Source organism: Pan paniscus, chromosome 12, assembly GCF_029289425.2.
Source record: "Pan paniscus chromosome 12, NHGRI_mPanPan1-v2.0_pri, whole genome shotgun sequence".
Taxonomy (NCBI): domain Eukaryota; kingdom Metazoa; phylum Chordata; class Mammalia; order Primates; family Hominidae; genus Pan; species Pan paniscus.
In genome coordinates, this window is record NC_073261.2 from 115,473,027 (window position 1) to 115,497,197 (window position 24,171).

Genomic DNA, 24,171 nt, shown 5'->3' on the forward strand with positions numbered 1-24,171 from the left:
GCCTCAGCCTCCCAAGTAGCTAGGATCACAGGTGCATGCCACCACGTCTGGCTAATTTTTGTATGTTTAGTAGAAATGGGGTTTCACCATGTTGGCCAGGCTGGTCTCGAACTCCTGGCATCAAGTGATCTGCCCACCTTGGCCTCCCAAAGTGCTGGGATTACAGGTGTGAGCCACTGCACCCGGCCCCATATACTAAATTTTACTGAATTCTGCTTTCCACTGTGGCTCTGAGCGAGCTTGTGAAGGCCACAGTGCCCTCTCTGGCCTCAGTCTTCTCATTTGTAGAAAGACAGGCTTTGAGGAACACTGTCTCTGGGGTCCCCTTCTGGCTCTTCCGGTGGGTGATTCTAGAACCCTTCACCCCATGTGTGTGCCCTGGATCACCTGCCTCCCCCGACAGCACAGCCTGCCCCCTTTGCAGCAGGGGACTCAAGGTTTTTCCCTCTGTGTGTTTCTGTGCCAGTGGAGGTGCCTGGCCTAGAATATTTGGATCAGTGTTAGGCCCTAAGGAGATTCTTCTGCTGGGATTTTAATCTGTGTCATGTCTTTCTGGGGATTTGGGCATAGTGCTAGCCTGAGAAACTCCACTGGCTGAGAGGTGTCATAGGAACATATCATTTTGTCAAGGATGTTACCACATAAATAATGGCAGGTGTGTACAGAGTAGTGCTTAAACCATCAGTATTATCCCCACAGGTATTGTTCATCTGTGCAAATAGTGTGCCCAGGGCCCTTGCAGGAGTGTATGCTTTCTACTTGCTGTACATTTTGAAGAAAGCGAAACCCTTAGGGCAGGCCTGGTCTCCTTGATCCCTGCTGGCGTCTAGCGCTAGTACCTTCAGAGCGAAACTTGTGTAAGTGGAACTGATCTCAGTGAGGTGAGTGGGAAGGACTCACAATCAATTCTTTGTTCTGGGACCAAGAAAAGAGTTTTGTGGCCCCTGACGACCTCCTCCCCTCATCTCCTCCACTGTCTGCCCTGTGCTCTCCACTCACCTGCCACGGTGACCTTTCTTCCTTGGCTCTAAATGGCCACTCTCCTCCTGCCTCAGGACATTTGCATGAGCTGTGGCCTCCTCCTGGACCACCCCGGCCCCGTTAACTCCCACTCATCTTCCAGGGCTCATCAAATGTCCATCCGGTCAATATGTACTGAGTGCTGACTACATGCAAGGTCCAGGGCTGGGGGTTGTGGAGCCTTTCTTGCCACCCTCACCCCAGAACAGAGCCAGACCTGGTCTTTTCCTTTGCTGCTTTCATTGCAATTTGCAACAGTGTCTTGGTGTGATTCTGCATCTGATTAATGCCTAAGACCGTCAGGCTCCTGCGGACAGCCACCCCGTCCACGTGTTCTTCATGAGGCTGTCAGCAATGGTGCAATCTTGGCTCACCGCAACCTCTGCCTCCTGGGTTCAATGATTCTCTTACCTCAGCCTCCTGAGTAGCTGGGATTACAGGCACGCACCACCACGCCTGGCTAATTTTGTATTTTTAGTAGAGAAGGGGTTTTGCTTTGTTGGTAAGGCTGGTCTCGAACTCCTGACCTCAGGTAATCCACTTGCCTTGGCCTCCCGAATTGCTGGGATTACGGGCATAAGCCACCGCACCCGGCCAATAAATAAAGAGATTTTGTTGTAATCTAGTCAACCAGCAAGACACAGATAGGCTTGTCTTTCAACAGGGATTTTTGTGGGTAAAAACCCTCACCAAATTACAGACACACATATACACACACACACACACACATATACACACACATATATGTATGCAGGTATATATACACATATATATGTGTGTGTGTGTGTGTGTGTGTGTGTATATGTCTGTGGACCTGAATGTGCATTTGTGGTCTGAGACAGAGATCATGGTCTAAAATACCAGGGATTTGTGTATTTTAAATTCAAACTTCTTCAATCTTTACTCAGTATTCTGACCTTAAAAAAAGCGCCTGCGCAAATGTCAGGCTTTTGTTTGTTGGGGAGATGGTGGGTGTTCAAGCTTCCAGAACGAGCCCGTGTATTCTCTGCGTGGGGAGGAGCGTGCCAGTTGGCTTTGTTCTCTCAGTGGGAAGATTGTTCTGGAAGCCAAGGAGGAGATAGACAGGTATTCCACAGGATTAGTCACAGGAGAAATGCCTCTGTCACAGGTTTCTTCCTGTAATTGTTCACAGGAATTCTGTGTTTGAAAAGGATGAGTGAAATGAAACATTCATTTTATTTGGTTGAATGGAAGCAGTTGGAGCTTCCTGGGTGAAGCAATTACTGATCAATTATGAATTTAGGTTTTGGGAGAAGAATTAGGATGTATTTGTTTTCATTGTAATCATCAACAGACTTCATGGACAAAGCTATCTGTGCATACTAGAGACTCTGCTGGTTCTTTCCCTGCTCAATGGGGAACATGCGGCTGTGCATTTCTTCGGCCTTTCTTCCTTTCAAAGCACTAGATCATTCCATCCTTGTGACAGCCCTCTGCAAGGTGAAGACCCATTTGACACAGAAGGAAACAGGGGTAGGAGGACATGACTTGGCTGTCTTAAGCCTCACACCTACTGCGTGATACACCTGGGCTTAGGATGGAAGCCTCTATCCTTTTTCTATCGCCTCCTAGTGCCCTGTTTTCTTTTGAAACTGGGATAAGACGTGAGAGGGTGGTAGGGAGAAATTGTGGGTGGACTACACCAACCCGGTAGCATGGCTCAGTCCCCAGACTGAGGTGCTGTTCAGTGCAGATTGTGGAAGGCCAGAGCCTGGGGAAAGCAGCTGTTGGATGCTCTGCAGGATGTCTGGACCCTGCCCTTGTGGGAAAACGACAGCAGCGTCAGCGCCAATAACAACATCTCCTCTACACATGGTACAATTCAGAGGAGGAAGCAGGGCTTCCTAGTGAGGACAAAGGCGTTCAGCAAGGGGCAAAGCCGTGCCTTAAATGCACTCTCAACTGTGAGGGCGTTTTAACCCCATCCAATGAATAAATGTTAACGAATATCCGCTCCTTCTAAAATTTTCGCATCATATCTAGCTGGGATTTTAGGTGTGTGATTCTTAGTCATCCATTTATTCAGCAAACTGATATTCCCCTGTTTTCACAATGCTTTGGCGAATGCCGTAAGTTTCGAGCCCTGTGGTCAACAGGTGTAGACCCACATGTTATAAATATTGCATTGGAGGAATGAAGTCCACTTGTTCATTTCTTAAGTACTTTCTGAACGTGGTACTGGATTCCGCTGGCTAACGTTTTGCTTAGCATCTTCTGCACTGATGTTCATGAGTGGTGTTAGTGTGTATATCTGCACCATCTTTATTAGGCTGAGTTATCAATGTAATATCAACGCTTCATCAAATGGATTTAGGATGTTTTTCTTCACATTCAGTGCTCTGGAAAAATCTGTGCCTACATCAACCCTCAGAAAAATTTGAAGTCAGAGAGTGCCCCTGCTTCAAAATAACTGTAAGTTAAAAGGGGGAAAAAATCACCAAGTCCAAGCACACAAGCACACAATTGCTCATGCTCCTGGCCTACCTTCACCCCACCACAGGCTTTGTAGCAAGCAAAGGCAGACCAAGGGAAACCTGAAGGAGGAGAGAAGAGGGGAGTTTAACGAAGGGTCCCAAGGTTGATCTGAAACCACCACCAGAAAGATGATGTCGACCCTCCATCTGAAAGTACTAAAAATGTATCTGGGTAGATCACAGCGCAGACTGCAAGCAAGGGACTGACACTTCTGTGCAGCTTGAAGGAATGGTTTTCAAAATGCACAGCTTCTGGGGAGAAAAAAGCAAATGTGAAGGAAGAGTGTTCTTTTGAAATCGGATGATGAAGGGGAGAAGAAGTAAAAGGGGAAGGTTTAAGATCCTGCAAGATAGAATGAGAAAAACCAAAAATAGGAGAAGACTCAAGCACTCCCTCACCACCAGCACACACACACACACACACACACACACGTATGAGTGTGCACACACATGCATATGCAGGCACACACACATGCACACACGTGAGTGCGCACACACACGCATGTGCGTGCACACACACACCATACACACAGACGTGCACACACACATGCACAGATACACACACAAGCACACACACACATGCACACACACACAGAGTCCACTCATACATCTGGACTGTACTGACAGAATAGAATACCATTGAGGTAGAAACCTAGTAAAACTCGCTGATATAAAAATAATGAGAGGGAGGGAATAGGTGGGAGGGAAGTGGGGGAGCGAGGCTGCCATGGCCTCTGCTGCTGGGCTTCAGTTGCCTTCTACTTAGGGTGCCTGGGAGGGCACAGTCTTAGGCATTCCAGGTGACTCGATACAGGGGATGCTGCAATCACTTGATGACACTGGCTTCTTGTCCCCAGGTGCCGTCTCTAATCTCTGCCCATTCCACTCCTGCAAAGGTCACTTCTTGGTTTGCAGCCCACCCCTCATTTAAATGTGAATATAAAAATAATGGACAGCATATATTTTATCCAGTTTATGTAAATTATGTGATTTAATTTAGTGCATCTTGTTTGTTTTAGTTAATTTTTACAACAACTCTGAGGTTCTCCTATCCCCATTCACAGATGAGGAAACCGGAACTCAAAAAGCAAAATAGTTCATCCAAGGTGATGAGGCCCTTCTAAGTCAGTGGCAGCTCTAGAATCTGGTCAGGTCTGCCTTTCTCCGCGCCTCTGCTCTTAGCTACCATACTGCGACCTCCCCCACAGCAATCATCGTCAAAGAGCGGAACATGGAGCCATTATCAGTAATGTACACCTCAGTATGAATTAGTTTATTCGTATTAGCAATTCATATCTCTTTAGCACTTTACAATTTGCAAAGCGCTTGAGTGTATACTATGCTGCTTGATGTTTATAACAGCCCTGCAAAGTAGGTATCATCACCCCCAGTTTTACAAGGGGAGAAATTGGTGTTCAGATGTTTGCTCAATGTCATCTAGCTAGTGAATGGTGGGATAGTAGATTGTACGCAGTCAGGCCTCCCAGTTGTCAAGTCCATTTCTATCCACCACCACAAGCAAACTTCCTGAGCACCTAGCTGAGAGCAGGGCATTGAAGGAACAACAGCGTGAAGATATATATACACACACACACACACACACGTGTATATACATATGCATACATACATATATACGAGTATGTATAATTAAAGTAAAAAGATAATTTTTTTTTTTTAGACAGAGTCTCACTCTGTCACCCAGGCTGGAGTGCAGTGGCACGATCTCAGCTCACTGCAACCTACAGCCCCCAGGTTCAAGTGATTCTCCTGCCTCTGCCTCCCGAGTAGCTGGGATTACAGGCACCTGCCACCCTACCCAGCTCTTATACATATATATATATATATAATATATACATATTATATATATATATATATATATTTTCTGTATTTTTAGTAGAGACAGGGTTTCACCATCCTGGCCAGGCTGGTTTCAAACTCTTGACCTCAAGTGATCCGCCTACCTCGGCCTCCCAAAGTGCTAGGATTACAGGCATGAGCCACCACTCTTGGCCTTAAAGCAAATTTTCAAACTAAAGAAAAACCAAATAAAAAACTGAATGTAGTTTTACCCTAAAACTCAAAAAACTTTTTAAAAACATAAGAAAAATCTTTAAAAAAGAGCACAATTTAAGATCAAGTTTGGATCAGGACCGTGACACCAGTCTGAATAGGACTAGAATAGCTACTGAAAGCAAAAATTGGATTTGTCCTGTGCTCAGCTGACTCTGAGCTTTGCGTCCACTTTTCTTTCAATATGGAACACTCCTCTTTTCCACCTTATCTGTCAAAATAGAGCTCATCCTTCCAGACCAAGTGCAAACATCACTCCCATCATATTGCCTGTCTTAATCTGCCAGCAAGAAGGGAATTCTCCCTCAGAGTTTCTGAGCACTTTTTTTTCAAGGCTAAAATTGATTTAACTTTATTATGATTTTCACTTTTTAGTTTAAGTTCACAGAATGTACAAAACCTTAAAATACAACTTATAAAAGTTGTTGGCCAGGCACAGTGATTCACAACTGTAATCCCAGCATTTTGGGAGGCCGAGGCCGGAGGATTGCTTGAGCCCAGGAGTTTGAGACCAGCCTGGGCAACATGGTGGCACCCTGTCTCTACAAAAAATGCAAAAATTAGCTGGATGTGGTCGTGCATGCCTGTATTCCCAGCTACTGAGGAGGCTGAGGTGGGAGGATCACTTGAGCCCAGGAGGTCTGAGGCTGCAGTGAGCCTTGAGCCTGCCACTGCACTCCAGCCTGGGTGACAGCCAGACCCCGTGTCCAAAAAAAGTTACCAAATAAGTTGAAACAACACTAACAAATTCTGCATATCACAGCATATTCAATGTCTCTTTAGATAAACGCTAAATTTGATAAGTTTTACCACACACATATTTTATGAATACTGTATCTTTTAGTTAAAAGCTTTGTTTTGAGATAATTGTAGGCTTACAAGCCATTCCAAGAAATAACACAGAGCTCCAATGTTCCTTTTATCCATTTCCCACTGATAATGACATCTTACAGAACTATGGCACAGTGTCCCAACCAGGATATTGACATTGGTACAATACACCCATACACCCAGCTTATTCCGACTCCTCATTTTTCCTTGTACCCATTAGTGTGTGTGTTTATGTAGTTCTTTGCAGCCTTAAGCACATGGGTAGGTTCACATCTCCCCCACAACAATCAAGCACAGAACAGTTACATCTCCGCAAGGATCCCTCCTGTTGCCCTTTTACAACCATGGCCACCTCCCCGCCAGCCTCCCTTCCCTGCCACCCTTCCCTAACCCGTGGTGATCACCAATATGTTTTTCATTCTATAGTTTTGTTGTTTCAAGGATGTTATATAATGGAGTCAGACAGTGTGTGACCATTTGGGATTAGCTTTTTCATCTGACCTTTTCGTAGAACTGCAATCATTATGTTTGAGTACTGCTTCTACCACTTGCTCAAGTTACTTAAACATCTTGTTCCTCAGTTTCCTCGCCTATAAAGTGCAGAAGATAATGTCTATTTGATAAGACTGTTATCTATAACTTGGCATACTGTTGGCTGCAAGGCGATTGTGGTTGTTCACTTGACCCATTTGTGATGCTGGACTGTGAGCTCCTTGCAGGCCTCAGCTACAGATGCTCCTGGAAGACGCTGACCATTGCTGTCTTCTAGATCAGAGGCTCCCAACCCCTGAGCCATGGAAGAGTCCTGGTCTGTGGCCTGTTAGGAACTGGGCCACACAGCAGGAGGTGAGTGACAGGTGAGGGAGTGAGGCTTCGTTTGTATTTATAGCTGCTCCCCATTGCTCGAATCATTGCTTGAGCTTCACCTCCTGTCAAATCAGCGGTGGCATTAGATTCTCATAGGAGTGTGAACACTATTGTGAACTGCCCATATGAGGGATCTAGACTGTGAGATCCTAATGAGAATCTAATGCCTGATGATCTGTCACTGTCTTCCGTCACCCCCAGATGGGACTGTCTAGTTGCAGGAAAACAAGCACAGGGATCCCTCTGATTCTACCTTATGGTGAGTTGTGTAATTATTTCATTATATATTATAAGGTAATAATACTAGAAATAAAGTGCACAATACATGTAATGTGTTTGATTCATCCTGAAGCCACTCCCCATCCCCGGTCCATGGAAAAATTGTCTTCCACGAAACCAGTTCCTGGTGCCAAAAATGGTGGGGACTGCTGCCCTAGATCATCTCTGTGGGATGCCAGGGGTTAGGCTGGCCTGGAAAAGACCCTTTGAACTGAGAAGTTGCTGTTCACTCTCAGTGGGAGAAGAGAACAGGCACTGGAAGGAGGTGGCACACTGGCACATATATGTGTCAGTGTCACGGTAGGATCTGGAGTCAGAGAGAAGGCTCCTGGAAATACAAGAACAGAGAATTCACTTTTTTGCTGATTTAATGCTGGGAACGCCCACCTAGAGAGGAATCCTGAAAATGCCCATCAAGAGAGGTATATTATTCCATTCTCACATTGCTATAAAGAAATGCTGCGATTGGGTAACTTATAAAGAAAAGAGGTAGAATTCATGGTCCTGCAGACTGTGCAGGAAGTATAGTGGCTTCTGCTTCTGGGGGAGGCCTCAGGAAACTTACAGTCATGGTGGAAAGCTAAGGGGAAACAGGAACATCTCACACAGCTGGAGCAGGAGGAAGACAGAGTGGGGAGGAGGTATCACATACTTTTAAACAACCAGGTCTCATTCACAATCACGCGAACAGCACTGAGGGGATGGTGCTAAACCATTCATGAGAACTCTGCCCCCATGATCCAATCTCCTCTCACCAGGCCCCACCTCCAACACTGGGGATTACAATTCGACATGAGATTCAGTGGGGACACAGATCTGAACCATATCAAGAGCGATCCTGGGAACGCCCACCAAAGAGGCATCAGTTACCTGTTACATTCTGTCTGTGGAGTCCTCATTCAGAAGTTTAAGTGTGGCAAAGGGAAGATTTTGAGATGTTTGAGACATAAAATGCTACAGACAGTAAATGTTACTAGTTCTTTGAGAAGTTTAGTTGTGATAGATTTTTCATCTCATATATTTAAAGTTCCGATTGTCTTTTGATAGCCAGGTAAAAATGCTTTGTTATTCCATCTAAATCTCAAATGCACACAGTAGAACCTCCAAGTCACACAGTAAGAACCAATATTGCTTCTTCCAGGTAAGTGAGCAAATAGCACAAAATCCATTTGCACCAGACTATGTTCCACCACATCTGTACAGCTGTCAGTGTATTTGCTCATCGTATGGAAAAAACCCCCACCATTTGGCATTTTGAATGTTTTCCCCCAAAGAACACCTCTAACCAAGCAGAAGCAATCTGATCCCCCAGTTGGAATGATGTAAGTGGAATTAAATATTTTAAAATGATGTCTTGATAATTGTTGAAATTCTTGGGCCTCTGCTGTGACTTGACAGCTTGGTAATTGCTAATTTGCTTTTATGCTAATTTAACTGGATCCTCATTTTCCTGTTAAATTCTAAGACTTGTTGATTGAGCTGAGCTGTTCCTACCTGACTCAGGAGTGCAAGAGGGGGATAGTGGAGGGCAGAGGACCTGTCTTCTCTGGCTTCCTAACTCCATTCCAGTACCTGCAGCCCCGGGGCCTTCTGCAAGGAAGGTGCTCAGTAAATATGTATGACATGAGTGAAGCCTGTCGAAGGGAATGTGATTTTCCAAAAGGGAAATTAGCAACTCTTCAACCAGGCAAGCATTCACTTAACAGCTGTCACTGATGGCTGATTTAGTGGAATAATCAGAAGTTTTAGAGGAAGACATAGTTGGGTACAAATCTTTTCTTTGTCATTTGCTGGCTGAGAGACTGGGAAAATTAATCAATCTTCTTGAGGTATGTTTCCTCATTTACAAATAATGTTCCTATTTTAAGGCATTGTGTGCATTTAAAGAATGTATGTAAGGACCGGGGCAGAGTAACTATGGCACATGGGATTCAAGAAATACTGGCTTCATTTTCGTCCTCTTTCTAAACATTTGTAATTCTGTTTTCTGCTGTTTTGTTACATTCCTTCACCCTCCCCAAACACAGTCAATAGCATTCATTCAGTTAAATTTGACTTTATGCCAAACTCTGTGTTTCCTACTGTGAATGAAGAGATAGACAAGCACAGCTGGGCCCTCAGAAGCCTAATGGGCCAGCGGGTGGCACCCCCCGGGCTGGAGGTAGAGGGCCAGGCTCCTGGAAATGCCCCTGGACACTAATGTTACACAGGAGGTGACTGGGAAGCATGAGTGGATCGCCCGCCCTTGCACATTTCTACCCTTGCCTCTCTATTACTCCTGTCAGAAGCAAATCCTCTCAGTAGCCTCGACTCTCTGTTCTGGGACAGTTCTCGGCAGGCAGGGCACCCATGGGTGAGTATCTGTGTCACCTTTCTTCTTCCCAAACTCACTCATTTGCACAGCAGGAACTTAGAATATAAATTTATTGCATAAAATGAAGATTGCTTGTGTGGCAGATAATGGTACTCAAAAAATAAAGCCTTGTTTGAGTCTCTGTTTTCAATTCTTTGGGGCATATACCTAGGAATCAAATTGCTGGATCATACAGCAATTCTGCTTAACTTTTTGAGGAACCACCAAGCTGTTTTCTACACTTTCCTTCTTTTCATGACCTTGGCCATCTTGAGGAACTGGTTAGGTATTCTGTAGAATGTCCCCAGTCTGGGTTTGTCTAGTATTTTCCTCATGATTACACTGGCTGTTTGGGTGTTTTGAGAGACTATGAGATTAAGAGCCCTTCTTTCTCATCACATCACATCAGGGGTACATGGAATATGCATGGCATCACTGGTGATGTTATCCCTGACCACTTGGCTAACTTGGTGTTTGCCAGATTCCTTCACTGTAAATCACTCTTTCCCCTTTCCCCAGACTACTCTACAGGAGTGCATCAGTAAGTCTAGCTACCCTCAAGGGGAGAGGGTTAAGCTCCACCTGTTAGATGACAGCATCTATGTATACTGCTTGAAATTCTTCTGTAAGGAAGATTTGTCTATTTTCCCATTCAGTTATTTATTCAAATGTTTATTTATAGCAGTAGAGACCTGGTAGATTATGCTTCAGGTTATATTTCAATATCACACTGTTTATATTTTTGCCTAAATTATTCCAGCTTCACCTCTTTCCATTTGGGCCCTGTGTCCCTTTGACATGCCCCATCCTTTTGCTTTTTGAGCAGTTCCAATGTTTTATTGGAACATTGTATTTAGAGACCAGGCTCTTGACTCTGGGTGTGAGATGCCTGAGCTTTGAAGGTTTAGTTAATATTCATCAACTACCCTCATCCCCAGCAAACATAGTCTGTGGCCCTAGAAAACAGAGGTCAGCAATGGCAGGCAGAGACCCAAGTCATTATTCCCCAATGCATAGGTGCCGGGTGAAGGGCTTGTCTTATGGTATTGGCACAGATAGACATAGAAAGCCCCACTGCTCTGTTGTCTGCTGTGGGCCAGGGCACAGGATGAAGATGTAGGTGCCAGAGCTTGTCTTGTAAAGGCCCATAGCCAGCAAAGCTAAGTTCTGTCAACAAGTCTAGGTAGGTTGCAAACACACCCAAGCTTGTGCCATGCAGGGATGTGAGTAGCAGGAGGGTGGAACTTCCCAGAACCTGTCAGGTTTTGGAAACGGGATGGCTGGTATCACAGGTCAGGCTTCAGTGCAGCGTTGAGTACAGAAATGTGGACAAGCTGGAAGGAGGGATGGCCAAACTCAAATTCCAAACAATGACCATTCACTGAATGTCCTTGTAGGACTATAGGACGGAGAACTGGAAACCAGGACCACCTCCAAAGATCCAGGCTGCTGCTTGCCATGGTGAAGTGGAACTAGCCAGGTGGGAGTTGATCAGAATCAGAGCAGACACCAGATCACAGCAGAGCAGAGTGGGAAGGGGGCAAGGGCTGGTGCCTGGAGGCCAAGAGGTTTGGCATGTGGGAGAAGACCCAGTGCTCAGCAGAGGCTGGTACTGAGCCTAGTGCTCTGCCCTTTTTCCCTTCAAGATGTGGCTGAGGCAGGAGCTTCTTCAGGAAATGGTGGGTTTGAGCCCTGGAGGTAGAGCCCTGCAGGGGGCTGAGTCTCTAGATCTCTAGGGTAGCTCTGATTTCCTCTCTGAGGAGCTACCTGTCTTTGACAATCGAATCTAGAGTCCACGCTATCACCAGAGCATCAGAATATAAATCTTATGGAAGACTTGCCCAAATAGAGCAACAGTGGAGGCGGGAGTAAGTTTTGTTACAGGAATTGGTAAATTTGATTGCTACATATCTAAATCTACATGATAATGAGAGCTTTGTGGAGATTCATTATGCATAAGTTTGGTTGGCTTAAGCCCTAGAAATTTCCTGGTGCAATTTTAAAAGTTTCTCATTACATCCAGGTTTCCTGGAGACTTTGCCTTTATTTTATAAAGTCTGGTAGGAAAACATTTGATATTTGAAAGACTTTTCTTTGGCTTGAAAAATAGCTTCCCACATTGGAAGGGGATGGAGTCCTCCTGGCATTTTTCATGCCTGGGCTACAGTATAGCTTCCAGGAGGGCCTGTGTCAATTATTTCTCAGCAGTGCTGGCTGGAGCTTGTGCGGACTGCACCGAAAGACTGAGATAAGAAAATAATCAATGATTCATAATTTAAAAATTCTGTACTTGATTTTTAAATGAGAAAGGAAAAGGTAGGATTTTGTGTAATATATTTACAGGTACATTCTTAAATTCTGACTATAATGTTAATATTAATTGATTTGTTCAATCATTTAACAAACATTTATTTTCAGAAAACCATCTGTGCACTTTGCATAGCAGCTATTTTTGTGCCATGCCCTATGCTTTGTCCCCACCTTCACAGGTTGACAGTCTCATGGGGCAAATGCCAAGCAGAGATGCAAGGAAAGAAGGATGGGGCAGGAAGCAAGAGACCCATAATTCTATCTCTGATGAGTGTCCTGGATGACTTAAAAGATATTAGTGATACGATGGGTCCCAGTTTAAAGTAGTGGCTAAGCACCTGCATTTATCTTTCCTGATTCCCAAATCTCCTCTGAAATAGTAGTAAAGAAGTGTAAAATTAATAACAACAAAAGAGTGGGGTGGAGAACAGTTGTTAGGAGGCAAGTGATTTTTATGAATTTGAAGAACATGGATGGCAGAGAGGATTGTACTGATGGGTGAAGCAGAGTAGAGCCCAGAGTGACTGCAGCAGAAACGGAAGCTGTTCCCTCCCCTGATCATGGAGGAGGCAGGGAGGGAGGAGAGGGGATATATGGGACCCACACAGAACTATGCACCAGCCATGGAGTTGGCCTCAGATTAAGAGAAGAGAAACACTAAGAAAATGAACTATTTACCAGGGAAGGATTAAATCTTGCAATGTGAGTTCTGGCCCAGGGAAAGCCACCCTAACTCTGGTAGGAGGGGAGGGCATTGCCAAACTCACCTGCTTTTCATCTTGAGTCAAAATAAAGTTTGCCATATGCATGCTTCAACCCCATGCCCAGGCACCTGGGGGAAACAGAGCCACCTGGAAGATGAGGCACTTCGTACTAGTGATTTATATTATTCAACCAAGGCCTTCTTTCATAAACCTAGAAGGACAACTAAATAGCACCACACATTCAGCAAAACAAATGTATAAGAGAAAGACACCAACAGGAACAAATCCTGGAGGAAACAGAGATGTGCAAAAGATAACTTAAAGAAGATACAATTGGTATTTCAGAGTTATCTAATAAAATACTTTTTCCATAAAATAAAAACCAGAGGCCATAAAAAAGGAAAACAGAAAAGGGCAACCCATGGCAGTTCTTTCTGTTTTCTTCTAGGAGAAAACTCCAGAGGAAGGTGTGAATTATATTGGAACCCACCAAAAAGTTACACCCTGTAATAGTCCAACCTTGGCAACACAGGTGTTGAAATCTGAAAATAGAGATTCAGATTATTTTTACTGAAGTATAACTGGCATACTATAAACTTTACTCATTGATGTGCACAATTCAACAGCTTTTGGTATATTTATAAAGATGTGCAACCAATATCACTATCTAAAGGTTTTCATCACCCCTAAAAGAAACCCTTCACTTGAAAGAATTCTGAAAGCAGTGAGACAAAAGCACCAGGTAACCCATAAAGGAATACTTATCAGACTAACAGCAGATTTTGCACCAGAAACTTTACAAGCCAGAAGGGTTTGGGATCCTATCTTTAGCCTCCTTAAACAAAATACCTGTTAGCCAAGAATTTTGTATCCAGCAAAACTCTTTCCTAAATGAAGGAGAAACAAAGCCATTTTCAGACAAACAAATGCTGAGGGAATTTGTCACTACTAGACCAGCCTTGCATAAAATGCTAAAAGGAGTTCTAAATCCTGAAACAAAAGATTGATATGAACCAGAATAGAACCTCTTGAAAGCCTAAAAGTCACAGGGCCTACAAAATAATAACACAATTAAAAAAAAGTATCTAGGAAACAACTAAGATGATGACTGGAACAGTACCTCACATCTCAGTATTAATGTTGACTGTAAATGGCCTAAATGTCCCATTTAAAAGATACAAATTTGCAGAATGGATGAAAAACCGCAAACCAAATATCTGCTGTCTTCAAGAGGCTCACCTAACATATAAGGATTCATAAAAACTCAAGGTAAAGAAATGGAAAAAGATATTCCACGCAAATGGAAACCAAAAGTGAGCAGGAATAGCTATGCTTATATCAGATAAAATAGACCTTAAAGCAACAACAATAAAAAAAGACAAAGAAGGTCATTATATAATAACAAAAAAAATCAATCTAACAAGAGACTATTATAATCCTAAATTTATATCCACCTAACACTGGGGCTCTTAGATTCATAAAACATTTACTACTAGACCTAAGAAATGAGACAGACAGCAACACAATAATAATGGGGGACTTCAACACTCTACTGATAGCACTAAAGAGATCATTGAGACAGAAGGTCAACAAAGAAATAATGGACTTCAACTATACTCTAGAACAAATGCTTCTAGCAGATATTTACAGAACATTCTACCCAAGAACAGCAGAATATACATTCTTCTCTTCAGCACATGGAATATTCTCCAAGATAGATTATATGATAACTCCCCAAACAAGTCTCAATACATTTAAAAATATTGAAATCATATCAAGTATTAATATATTCTCAGACCATGGTGGAATAAAACTAGAAATCAACTATGAAAGGAACCTTCAAAACTACACAAATGAATGGAAATTAAACAATCTGCTACTGAATGATTTTGGGGGTAACAATGAAATCAAGATGGAAATTTAAAAATTCCTTGAAGTGAATGATAATAACGACACAAGTTATAAAAACTTCTGGGACACAGCAAAAGCTTTGCTAAGAGGAAAGTTTATAGCACTAAATACCTACATCAAAAGGTATGAAAGACTACAAATTAACAACCTAATGTCACATCTTAAGGAACTACAGAAACAAGAACAAACTAAAGCCAAAGCTAGGAGAATAAAATAAATAACAAAGATAAGAGTAGAACTAAATGAAATTGAAACAAAGAAATACAAAAGATCAATGAAACAAAAAGATGGTTCTTTGAAAAGATAAACAAAATTGACATGCCATTCACTACATTAACCAAGAAAAGAGAGAAATTCAAATAAACTTAGTTAGAAATGAAATTGGAGACACTACAACTGACACCACAGAAATACAAAAAAATCATTTGAGACTACTATGAACACCTCAATGCACATAAACTAGAAAGTCTAAAGGAAATTGATAAATTACTGGAAACATACACGCCTCCTAGATTAAATCAAGAAGAAACAGAAACCCTGAACAGACCAATAACAAGCAGTGAGTTGAGTCAGTAATTTAAAAAAATGCCAACAACAACAACAACAAAACAAGGGTGAGATGGATTCATAGCTGAATTCTACCAGATATTCAAAGAAAAATTGGTGCCAACCCTACTGAAACTATTCCAAAAGATTGAGAAAGAGGGACCTCTTCCTAACTGATTCTATGAAGCCAGTATTACCCTGATACCAAAACCAGGAAAGGACATAACAAAAAGAGAAAACTACAGACCAATATCCCTGATGAACACAGATGCAAAAATCCCCAACAAAATACTAGCTAATCAAATCCAACAGCACATCAAACGGATGGTACATCATGATCAAGTTGGTTTCACCCTAGGAATGCAGGGATGGTTTAACATATGCAGGCCAATAAATGTGATACATCACATAAACAGAATTAAAAACAAAAACCATATGATCATTTCAATAGATGGAGAAAAAGCATATGATAAAATCCAGCATCTCTTTATGATAAAAACACTCAACAAACTAGACATAGAAGGGACTTACCTCAAAATAATAAAAGCCACATATGACAAAACCACAGCCAACATTATACTGAATGGGGAAAAGTTGAAAGCATTCCCCCTGAGAACTGGAACAAGAAAAGGATGCCCACTTTTATCGCTTCTATTCAACATAGTACTGGAAGTCCTAGCCAGAGCAATCAGACAAGAGAAAGAAATAAAGGGCATCCAAATTGGAAAAGAGGAAGTCAAACTATCGCTACTCACCAATGATATCATCATACACCTAGAAAACCTTAAAGACTCCTCCAAAAGACTCTTAAATTTGATAAAAAAAAATCAGTAAGGTCTCAGGTTACAAAATCAATGCATACAAATTAGTAGCACTGCTATACACCAACAATGACCAAGCTGAGACTTAAATTAAGAACTCAACCCCTTACAGCTGTAAAAATACAAAAACAAAAACAAACAAACAAACACCCAGCAACCCAGGAATATGCTTAACCAAGGAGAACTACAAAACACTGTTGAAAGAAATAATACATGACACAAATGAATGGAAACACATCCCATGCTCATGGATTGAAAGAATCAATATCATGGAAATTACCATACTGCCCAAAGTAATCTACAAATTCAATGCAATTCCAATCAAAATACCAACACTAGTTTTCACAGAATTAGAAAAAACAATTCTAAAATTCATACGGAACTTAAAAAGAGCCTGAATACCTAAAGCAATCCTAAGCAAAAAGAACAAATCTGGAGGCATTATATGACCAAACTTCAAGTTATACTATAAGGCTAGAGTTACCAAAACAGCATGGTACTTGTACAAAAGTAGACACATAGACCAGTGGAACAGAATAGAGAACCCAGAAATAAAGCCAAATACCTACAATCAACTGACTTTGACAAAGCATACAAAAACATAAATTGGGGAAAGAATACCCTATTTAATAAACGGTGCTGGGAAAACTGGCTAGCCACATGTAGAAGAATGAAACTGGATCCCTATCTCTCACCTTATACAAAAATCAACTCGAAATGGATAAAAGGCTTAAATCTAAGACCTGAAACCATTAAAATTCTAGAAGAAAACCTAGGAAAAACTCTTCTGGACATTGGCCTAGGCAAAGAATTCATGACTAAGACCCCAAAAGCAAATGCAAAATAAAATAAAATAAAAGAGACCTAATTAAACTAAAATGCTTCTGTACAGCAAAAGAAATAATCATCAGAGTAAACAGACAACCCACAGAATGGGAGAAAATATTTGCAAACTATGCACCTGGCAAAGAACTTATATCCAGAATCTACAAGGAACTCAAACAAATCAGCAACAATGACCAACATGCAAATGAAAAAATGCTCAACATCGCTAATCATCAGGGAAATGCATATTAAAACCACAATGAGATACCACCTTACTCCTGCAAGAATGGCCATTATTAAAGAGTCAAAAAACAAAAGATGTTGGCATGCATATGATGAAAAGGGAACGATTATACACTGCTGTGGGAATGTAAATTAGTGCAAACTTTATGGAAGACAGTATGGAAATCTTTCTCTTTCTTTCTTTCTTTCTTTCTTTCTTTCTTTCTTTCTTTCTTTCTTTCTTTCTTTCTTTCTTTCTTTCTTTCTCTTTCCTTCCCTCCCTCCCTCCCTTCCTTCCTTCCTTCCTTCCTTTTTTTTTTTCTTTTTTTTGCAGAGTCTTCTTCTGTTGTCCAGAGTGGAGGGCAGTGGTGGTGTGCTCATGCACCATTAATGCTTGAGCCTGGGAGGTGGACAGCAAACTCCACTTCCCAGGATCAAGTGATACTCCCACCTCAGGCTCCCAAGAAGCTGGGACTACAGGTGCATACCACCACACTTGGCTAATTTTCAAATTTATTTTTGAAGAGATGAAGTCTCACTATATTGCTAGACTGGTCTCAAATTCCTGGGTTCAAGCGATCTGCTCACCTTGGCCTCCCAAAGTGTTGGGATTACAGAAGTGAGCCACTGCACCTGGCCCAGAGATTTCTTAAAGAACTAAAAGTATATCTATAATTTGATCCAGCAATCCCACTGCTGGGTATCTACCCAAAGGAAAAAAAGTCATTATATCAAGAGGACACCGCACACATATGTTTATTGCAACACAATTCACGATTGCAAAGACATGGAACCAACCTAAGTGCCCACTGACTGATGAATGGATAAAGAAAATGTGGTATATATACACCATGAAATAGTACTCAGCCATAAAAAAGAACAAAATAATGTCTTTTTCAGCAACTTGAATAGAGCTGGAGGCCATTACTCTAAGTGAAATAACTCAGGAATGGAAAACTAAATACCATATATTCTTACTTACAGGTGGGAGCTAAGCTATGGGTACACAAAGGTATACAGTCATATAATGGACTGTGGAGACTCAGAGGGGGATGGTGGTTGGGGGGCGAGAGATAAAAACTACATATTGAATACAATGTACATTACTCAGGTGAGGGGTGCATTAAAATCTCAGACAATTCATCCATGTAACCAAAAGCCACTGATACCCCAAAAGCAATTGAAATTTTAAAAAAACTGAAAATAAGCTGAACATGAAAGGCTGAAGAAAAAAAAGGAACCCTTCAATCAAGGGCAATTATTTTCCATTTGCTTTTTATCCTAGCCTTTGGCAACAACTAATCTACCTTCTGTCTCTACATATTTGTCAATTCCAGACATTTCATGGAAATGGAATCATACAATATCTGACCTTTTGTGCCTGGCTTTTTTCATGTAGCATAATGTTTCAAGGTTGATCCAAGTTGTAGCATGAATCTGTACTTTATTCCCTTTTATGGCCAAATTATTTTCTATTCTATGGATATAACACATTTTATTTACTCAACAATTGATGAAATCTGATTTCTACTTTTTGCCTTTTATGAATAAAGTTGCTGTGAACATTTGTGTACAATTTTTGCACAGACATGTATTTTCAGTGTTCTTGAGTATATAACTAGGAATGGAATTACTGAGTAATACGGTAAATCTATCTATGTTGGCATTTTTGACGGAATGCTAAACTGTTTTTGAAAGTGGCTGCACCATTTTATACCACAATGTACAAGGGCTCCACTTTCTCCACATCCTTACCAACATTTCTGATAACAGCCATCCTGGTGAGTGTGAAGTTGCATCTCCTTGTGGTTTTCATGGCTAATTCTGTTGACCATATGTTCATACCTTCAACATTCATCCAGGCAACTGATAACTCTTAGCCTTCTTTTTCTGATGATACTGATCTTCAAGGTCACCCAGAGGTGAGAACTTAGGGCATTTTCAGATCTATCCCAGGCATGCAACAGTGTCACACATGTACAAGGCCTTCCAGGTTCCTAGGAACATGCCAGAGCTTTCCAAAGCCCACTCTGGATACTTCAGCTTTTCCTTTTATGTTTTTTGGTCAGCTTCTTGTTTGTCCCAACTGGTAGCATGATTGCAGGCAGCTGTAATGTTAAACAACTGCCACTGATTGTCTTCAACAAATGTCCCTGGGGAAAAGGCTATTCATGCTGAGTGAATGCCAAGTCAAGTCATATAAAGACAAGCCCTGCTAGTAAGGCTTTCCAGAGAGCTGCCAGACAGGTCAAACAATGAAAAGTCTCTGTAATGAGGCTTTCGGGAAGCCCAAACCTATTTTGCCCTTTCCAGTGGCTGCTAGGCTGTTGGTTTTCACTGGGATTGTGGAGCTTTTGGTTTTCCAGGCTGCTGCAAGAGGGGAATGGCAGTAAGAGAAGTTCAACACCACAAAGTTCACTGCTTTTACTGAAATTCAGCTGCTTCTCTTTAATAAACACTTTTTAACATTGCTGTGAGACTTTGGTTAGTTTCCAGAGTTTTAAAAAATTGATTTGAGCATTTTTTGCCAGTGTTCAGGTCGCTTTAATGGGGAAGTGGATGTTTGGAGGTCCTTACTGTCCATTTCTGCTGATGTCATGATGAGACTTCAGATTCTTGACAATATCAGGCCTTTTTGCCAAGGGGTAGAAATATTTATTGTTGTTACTCCAAGAGAACAAAGAAATCAACACTTATTATTTAAATATTAGCTGGCTAATTTGACAAAAATTTATTAAGCACCTGAGATATTTTCCTCCAAGCAACATACGAGATGGGATTGGGATGTCTGAATTTCCTCTCAGACTCACACATTTTGAGCAAGAGCTTTTGCTCCAAAAGGCAAGTGGTGCCATCGGGTGTCTGTGGTTTTTGTCCATATCACATGACTATTGTGCCTTGATATGTTTGCCTTCTAGGTGGGAAAGCAATCCAGTCAGCCATTCACACCTGAGATTTAAGAGGCAGATTTTGATTACAAGATATATCTTACTTTTTTTAAAGCCTTTAATTTCTCCTGCCCCAAAAGAAATTCTATTAATATAATCCAGCACATTAGCAGAGTAGAATACAGTGATACCAATAGATAATTATCCAATGCATTAAAAGCATTTGATACAATTTAACATCCAGTTGTGATTTTTTTAAAAAGGAGAGGAAACTCAGCACATAAGAATTAGAAGAATATCTGTAAAAAAATAAAAACCTTACAGATATCATCTTACTTAATGGGGAAGAATTAAAATAATTCCTGTTAGAACACAGAAAAAAAAACCCAAGGATACCCACTCTCAGGGTGAAATTTAATGTATTACAATAATTTCTAGTCAGAGAAATAAGAATAGGAAATGGAAGTTTTAAAGATTTGAAAAGAAGAAACGAAACTGTCATTTTCTTTGCCGATGAGCTGATTGTTATGTAGAAAGTCCAGGAGATTAGATAGACTATTAGAATTAATAGGAGAGTTCAGCAAGATACTAGATTTTTTAATTCAAAAATTACATTTTCACACACCATGCATCAGTTATAAAATGTCATTTAAAACAAAATACCTTTTATGATAGCTACAAAACAATCAAAAATAAACCCAGCTACCCAGAAATAATACAAATGTGTAAGATTTTCGTGGAAAAAATGGTAAAATTTACTGAGTGATATTCAGGAAAACCCAGAGATAAGTCATGGTCATGGATAGAAAGATCCAATATTGACTAAGCACAGTGGCTCATGCCTGGAATCCCAGTGCTTTAAGAGGCCAAGGAGGGAAGCCAGCTTGAGGTCAGGAGTTCCAGACCAGCCTGGGCAACATAGCCAGTCTCTGGTCTCTATTAAAAAAAAAAAAGTTAGCTGAGTGTAGTGATACACACCTGTATTCCTAACTACTCCATCAGAGGCTGAGGCAAGAGAATCACTTGAGCCCAGGAATTCGAGGCTGCTGTGAACTATGATCATGCCGCTGCACTGCAGCCTAAATGACAGAGCGAATCTCTGTCTCAATAAAATAAATAAAATAAAATAAAGACCCAATATAAAAAAGATGTTAATTCTTCCAAAAATGATTCATAGATTTAACGGAATTCCAACTTTAAAACTTCAGTAGGATTTTTCACTAAACTCAATGAGCTTATTCTAAAATTTATATGTAAGAATAATAGACCAAGACCAGCCTAAAACTCTTTGGAGGAGGATGGGGGTGGGGGTTGCCCTCTGAATCTAGAAGAACATCACACCGAGGGGGCAGTTTTGTGTGGGATCAGAAACAGGCAGGCAGGCACAGAGAATAGAATTGGAGGAACTCTCCAATGATTTGCAGGTGTGTAGAAACGGGCTACTGACTCAGCTGGCAATGAAGGCCGTGGAAGAAGGACAGACTCTTTAATGAAGAGTAATTGATTATCTACAGGACAAACACTGAAATTGGATCTTTACTTTATCTCTTAATGTAAAAATAAATCTCAAATGGATTAAAGACTTAATTATTAAAGTCAAAACTTAGAGAATATGATATAGGAGAATATCTTCATGGTCTCGGGGTAGAAAAGAATTACTTAAAGCAACCCCTAACGGAAAAGATGAATACATTTGCAGCATTAAAAAAATATTGTTCATCCAAGCTCTATAACAAAATTCAAATAAGACATGAATTAGCAGAAGGTATTATCAACACATGACTGACAAAAGATCTAGAATATATTAAAATTTCTAATAAGATAAAAAAAGCTCCCCAATAGAAAAAAATACAAAAGAAAGCACTTTGCAGAAGAAGCACAGATACCCGATTAATATGTGAAAAGCAACTGAACCATATTAGTAAATAAAGGAATGTAAACTCAAACCATTGTAGGATATTGTTTAGTATTCCCCACCCATTGACAAGAAATTAAAATACAATATAATAAAGTGGTATCAAAGACATGGAACAATTCCTTTATATTGCTGGTGGGGGCTCAAAATGGTACAATCGCTTTGGAAAAAAATTGACATTATTTAATAAATAGATTGAAGATGCATGAACTCAAAGATTCAGCAATTCTACTTCAAAGAAAAACTCTTGTATAAAAACCCTTGAATGCTAGGAAATGTATAAGAATATCCACAGTGAAATTGAATGTAATGTAAAGAATCACTGGAAAAAACCCAAAAGTTCACTGGCAAGAAAACGAATAAATGAATTGTGACATAATTTATACGACGCAATGCTGCACACAGTGCAAATGAACTAACCAAGCTGCAGGCACCAACACAGATGAATCCGGCCTAATTTGGAGCAGAATATGTCACTCACAGAAGAATACACAGCATGACATCATTTTTGTAAAGTTCAAAAACATGCAAATTAATCAATGTGTAGAAACACGCATATTGTCAAACTCTAAAGAATAGCGAAGGATGATAAACAGAATTCAGGACAGTGGTCACCTGTCGGGAGGGAGACGGGGGCATGGGACTCAGGTAGGCACACGATGCCTGGCAGGTGCTGATACATGGACTGGTTCTTTTTTGTTGTTGTTTGTTTGAGACAGAGTCTTACTCCATCAAACAGGCTGGAGTGCAGTGGTGCGATTTGGGCTCACTGCAACCTCCATCTCCAGGGTTCAAGCGATTCTCCTGCCTCACCTTCCCTAATAGCTGGGATTACAGGCGCATGCCACCACACTTGGCTAATTTTTGCATTTTTAGTGGAGACGGGGTTTCACCATGTTGACCAGGTTGGTCTCAAACTCCTGACCTCAAGTGATCCACCTGCCTCAGCCTCCCAAAGTGCTGGGATTACAGGAGTGAGCCACCAAGCCCGGCTGCATGGACTGGTTCTTAAACCAGCAGTCAGGGCCTTGGCCTTCACTTAGTACTCGTGGAGCCCTTCCACCCTGTGCTCTTTAACACCGCCCCCTGGTTCTGCAGAACAGAAGGAAGAAACAAATGACCCAGACTCAGTCAGATACAACTGCGTGAAAATGTGAACATCAAGGAAAAAGGGAAGAGCTTCAAAGCTTCAGAGAGAAAAACATGCAAATGTTTACACCTTCAAAGGAATGGGAATCCAGACTGGTATCAGGCGTCTCCACAGAAACACCAGATGCTGGGAGATAATGAGGCAATACCTACGATGTCCCTGTTCAGCTGAGCAGCAGGGATGGAATCAGAAAAGCCTCACGTGACCCCCTTGAATTCATGACACAGGGCTGGTTTGTTGTTGCTGTTGTTGTTGTTGTTTTTGTTTGTTTTTCTTTTTTTTTTTTGCCTGTCTCTGAGTGAAACTTAGGGCAAATCTTGTGGTTTTTCTTATTCTTGTCGAGATAAGTGGCCGCCAGCCAGTCACTCATTTGCCTAGCTTCTCCTTTTTTGGGCTGAGGTCTGCACAGTTGACCCCAGGTGGGAGTGAGCGGCATGACCGTTGCTTCTCTTTCCCTACTTCCTGCTAATTGCAGTTTCTCACATTTTGGGAATGGAGCAAGGGGAGGGAGAAGACCCAAGAAGTTAGGAGGGCCCTGACCTGGCTGCATGGATCCAGTTTTAGTTTGGTTTGGTCAGGTGTTTAAAGATGCCTCTTTCTGGCGATGTTGGTGTGTTTGCTGGAGGTGTCCCCTGCCTCCCTATTAGGGATCTCTTCCTGTAATTCCCTTTATGAGGGTGAGCATGGCTTCTCCCTGCTGATCTCCCAAACCTTCCTTAGATCCCAGCACCTGTCCACCCCTCCAGAGGATCTCACAGACAGGACCAATGACAATCCACATGCTCTCTCTGGCACAAGCCCCAGTGGGTCCAAGGATGCCCTCAGGCATCCTCCACCTGTGTTGACTTTGGGAGTGAAGGCCGCTGGTGCAGGGAACTCACCTTGCTCTGCTCTCCCAGCAGGTAGTGCTTTGACCTCCTGATTTTCCAGGTGGGCTCCCCTAGACTGCAGAAAACAAACCCTC

General features: G+C 41.6%; 1 long non-coding RNA gene across 1 annotated transcript in view; it reads left to right on the top strand.

The window, feature by feature from the left end:
• Nucleotides 1-24,171, top strand: part of LOC129392968 (uncharacterized) — a 90,391-nt gene that overhangs the window by 60,335 nt on the left and 5,885 nt on the right. The gene's annotated exons all lie outside the window — the stretch shown is intronic.